We start from the raw sequence: 5,000 nt of genomic DNA, 5'->3' as shown, positions 1-5,000 counted from the left end.
TATATTAACACCATATGCTTAATAACTCTCTCTTACCCCTAATTTAGAGTACATGAAGTAGTTGCTGTGTAACCTTGTCTCTTCATTGGCATTCCTTGCAGGCTGGTGAGGTAGTCTAGACGTAGCAGCACCCGAGAAGAATTCCTCAGCAGTACATCCTCCTCCACATCCTACCACTTAACTTATACATCCATCATTATCATCACCATACTCCTCATCACAACCACCGCACCAGTTCATCATCAGCCTTCACGTTGTTGCTGCTCTCCCCCACCCGCCTCCCGAAAACATTTCATCAACCCTCACGTTTAGCTCCTCTGGGAACACAGTAAGAGCAGGGATCATCTCAAAACTTCGAGAGCAATTCGCATAGCCCCTCCTCCTCCTCCTCCTACTCCCGGTCCTCCTCTTCCGACTCTTCCTCTTGAAGGCACTCTCACTCCTCACTCCACCCGCACCGAGCTAAAGAAAGGAGGAAAGAAAGAGGCGCCGCATGGTCATCCGGTTTGGCGGGAAACGAGCGAAAGCAGCGTTGAAGACCGGAAAGGGCCACTGGGGCTTGAGTGACTAAGACAAAGTGACGAGAAAAAGAGAAGGCAAGTGAGGTATACAAAGAAAGAGAGAGAAGGAGAGAGAAACCGGACGAAGTAACCAAGGTCTCAAGGTAACCAGTTAACTAAAGATCACGACTAAACTCCTGCTGTTGCGACTGCTGCCGGAGGCTTAGACAAACCACGCCGCCACCATACTCGGTGCTATCTGTGAGTGCAGCCCTCCAGAAACCGGCAAAATTTCCTTCTCCAGCTTCAAAGCCTCTTTCTCGAGCAATGTCAACTACCTCAAAAGAAGGTAAGTCCTGCGCTCTCACTCCCACTGAGACACTGGAGGGGAAAAATTGCTGGGCTCGGCCGATTGTGTACGTGCTGTGTGATGCTGTTCTATTTTTAGAGGCGTTTGCGCTGTGTACCTGTGTGGATTGACTGTGATAAGACTTGTTATGGGCAGAGAACCCCCATTTTTTATAGTTATATGGGTATGAATTAGTGCATGGTAAGGTCCTGTGGTCTGTTTTTACATAAGGTAATTTTGATCTTCTGCCTTGGTGAAAAGGAGGTTCTTTTTCCTCATATTCATATACAGTATATATATATATATATATATATATACATATATACTTATATATATCTATATATATACATATATACATATATATATATATAAATGTGTATACATAAGCATATATATATATATATATATATATACATATATATATATATATATGTATATATATATATATATATATATACGTTTGTATATATATGTATATATGTACATATATATAATTTTATATATATATATATATATGTATATATTTATTCTTATATTATTGATTTATGAGTAAAACTGTTCTTCTTAGAGTAGTCTTAGTGAATTACCACACCTTCATTACAAATAGATTTTGCTTGCAATTGCGCTCAACTATGCTTGTACGAGAACGTCGTAAGCTTGGAATGTGTTAGCACTTACAGGAAATATTCAAATCTAAACTAATGTTGCATGTGAGAACTTTTATATCTTGCATGTTAAAGGTATCTCTTGTTATCTGTGATGTTTCAATGTTTCCACTGACCTATTCACGCACCGTAATGTAAATATAAGTATTAATTAATTAATAAATATAAACAAGAATATTTTATAAATTATTTTATATCGATTACAGGCACATATTTGAAAAAAAAATGAAAAGTATGATTAAATTTTTAATATTGTTTGATGTAATAATCGCGTGATTAAATCAAGCTCTTGTTAATAAATTATACCAATATTTAGATGCTATAGATTATGTAAGATAAAATAGGCCTTTGATTAATACTGTTGAAACTAAAAAGAACAAAATGTACTATATATTATGACTTTGCCATTAACACCTTACATTTCTCTCGTTTCTCTACTTTCCCAAAACATGTACCCTTTTTCAATAGGAAAACATACAAGCCTGACAATATCATATTCCTTACAATATAATTCATTTCTATTAATTATAGTCATTATCTGTGAAATGTTGCTATACTGTGTTCTTGAAAATTAAATTTTATTAATTGCCATTCCTTTTATTCAAAATAATTGCCAAAATAACTGATTGACATGAGTGGAAATCATTACTGTCCCATGAAGATAGAAAAATGTTTTTTTTTTTCCTTTTTTTTTTAATTTAAATTCCTCTGAAAAGTCAACCTATCACGATCTATCACTTTTGCTGCTTCTTTATAGATATAATATTTTTTTTAAATTCTACATATTGTAATGTTGTAAAAGGTACAAAGCTAATGTAAATATCGCGTATTTTGAATAACTTGTAAACTTTATTATTTATTATTATTATTATTATTATTATTATTATTATTATTATTATTATTATTATTATTATGGTTTTGTTAAAACTAACATTCGATACCTCACTTTTCCGAGTGTGTATGTATGTATATATATATATATATATATATATATACTGTATATATATGTATATATATATATATATCTATATATATATACTGTATATACATGTTTTGAGTATTTATAGATATGTATATATATTTCATATAAAATATCAATTTCGTATTAGTACTATATCCGTATCCATTTGATTATGATGATTACAATGAACCTCCTAATAATTCATCTTTAAAATATTTATAAGATAAATCATGTAAATATACTTAAATTCTCCTTTTTTCATAGATATTTAACATAATAAAAAACCCTAATTTTCTAGTAGATTAAAGTAGCCGCAAAGATTCCAGGCGAAATAATCCCACCCCCTGATGACGTCATAGCCAATAACGTTGCCTCTCACGTTAGCAGCGATCACAATACACCCCCTTACAACTTACAATCACTCTTAAGTGGCTATGCCGTCATTAGTAGGTGGGGCTTATTTCGCCCGTTATCTTTGCGGTGATTATAGTAACGTCCCCCATTCAACCTATTTTAAAATATAGTGAAGAGAGGGAAGCTTTTAGAAATAGATGAAATGATGCGATAAAGTTTAAGGAAATAATGACCCCATGAAATTTTGCTTTCTAGGTGGTTACAGGCCGATCACAAATTTCTTATTTAGGTAAGGTCACGATTTTCTACGTTAGAATGAGTGAGGCCATTTTTTATTCTGGTGATAAAAGTTGATGTTTTAAGTGAATGATCTATATATAAGATAAGTGTAGAAAAGTGTAACTAATAAGTAACTTTATGGAGATCTGCGATAAGCCTGAGAATTCCTAAATCTCTTCTAATAACATATTTCCATATTTCTTGGTATTAAATGCCTGTACAGACAATCTTAAATAAGATTAATATGTGGGTATTCATACGTATGTTTGTCGGTATATTAAGTTTAAATTGTATAAAGACATAGAAACTAATACTGTCACTACTGACATATAAGATTGTTCAAAAACAAAATTATGTCTACCACTGGTTTCAAATATATGTATAATAACAATGACATGCCTGCTATGTCATGACAGTACATGATAATTCCTCACTGCCATTACTAAAAAAGTATAGGCTTCCCACTCCAATCCTTTTCAAAGGTAGTTCTTTACTTAAACCGGTAACTGAGGTCAGAGGTCATTTATGCGACCCAACGATCAGTGCCAAATCTTCAGACGATCCTACCGAGGCCCTGAAAGTGGAGCAGTTCGTGTCCGTTAATTTCTCACGAGCGGGTTAGTCAACTAGAGCTAGTTAATACCGTGGGATTAAGCTAGATTTCCTAAAGGGTTAAGAATCACTTGCCTACTGAATGAGTTAATTTTCGTATGTGAGAATCATTTCCGCACTGAAAAAATATAATTTTTCTTGTGAGAATAAGTTTCTGACAGCAGTAATTAATTTTGGTATTCGTGTATCCATTATTGTTTCATAGAATATCACGTTAGCGGAAATAAATTCATGGATGCAAAATCTAATATTTCCAGCTGTAGAAATTTATCATTAAGTGCAGAAATAAATTCTCTGTTCTGAAAGTTATTTATAACTTGAAAGACATCAATTTCGGTTTGAGAGAATCTATTTTGAGAAACAGCGATCAATTTTGTAACACTGCCGACTTTAATTTATTAAACAGAGGAATAATTATTTTAACATTGTTTCGTGTCATTTAGATGACAACACATGAGAAATAGAAAATGTATGCCAGTTCAGGAAGTTCTTGATTTTTGATAAAACCGCGCCTGGTCAAAAGCAAAATCAGTAGTCTTTCATCTTTTGCAGAGAGATAGATAGACAAATATTGTATGAGGGAGTGAGTGATGTTCAAACAAGCAATAAATTGGGACATATATCCCAGCATAAATGCTTTATACACCAGAAATAAGTCTGTCCAGTGGTCTTGAAAGGGTGAAAGAATTTCCATCCACGAGAGCAAAAGCCTCTTGAATGGAGCCATTTCATATTTCTTTTAGTCCTGAAGAAAGAATTATGGATTCAATCCGGAGAATTGTGTCCCTGATCCCAGAGATTATTGGGTTTAAAATGCAAAGTTATGAAGGGCTCTACGTCTTGCCAAAATTGTTGTTCTGAGATCCAAGTTGATACCTTTGCCATAAAGAAATACCTTTGATGGCTATGATATATATCTATTGAGTGTCATTTTCCTGATGAATGACCAAAGGATGGGGTCTTATCATACGCAGTTTTCCTGTATTACTCTCGTATATCAAGATCATCCGGTGATTAGGAAGAAAGGAACCTGGAAACTTACTTTTGAGTCTGGTTTATTATCACGAGTGAAGGAGAATTGCAATTTGGACATACTCTTTAAATCCTAGAATTTTATAATATTAATGATGAGAGAGAGAGAGGTTGAAATTGTCACCCTAAAATTTGATGAGAGAGAGAGAGAGAGAGAGAGAGAGAGAGAGAGAGGTTGAAAATATCACCCTAAAATTTGATAATGATGAGAGAAAGAGAGAGGGACAGATTTAATATTTCACCTGATA

General features: G+C 33.7%; 1 long non-coding RNA gene across 2 annotated transcripts in view; it reads left to right on the top strand.

The window, feature by feature from the left end:
- The window catches only part of LOC137653236 (uncharacterized), a 327,333-nt gene that overhangs the window by 311,530 nt on the left and 10,803 nt on the right, over positions 1-5,000 (top strand). For both annotated transcript variants that reach the window (XR_011046440.1, XR_011046439.1), the window contains exon 3: positions 102-849. This is a non-coding gene — a long non-coding RNA (uncharacterized lncRNA). The remainder of the gene's footprint in view (positions 1-101; positions 850-5,000) is intronic.

This window comes from Palaemon carinicauda, chromosome 14, assembly GCF_036898095.1.
Source record: "Palaemon carinicauda isolate YSFRI2023 chromosome 14, ASM3689809v2, whole genome shotgun sequence".
Classification (NCBI taxonomy): domain Eukaryota; kingdom Metazoa; phylum Arthropoda; class Malacostraca; order Decapoda; family Palaemonidae; genus Palaemon; species Palaemon carinicauda.
The sequence above is the reverse complement of the archived record's forward strand: the minus strand, read 5'-3'. Positions and strand labels throughout refer to the sequence as shown.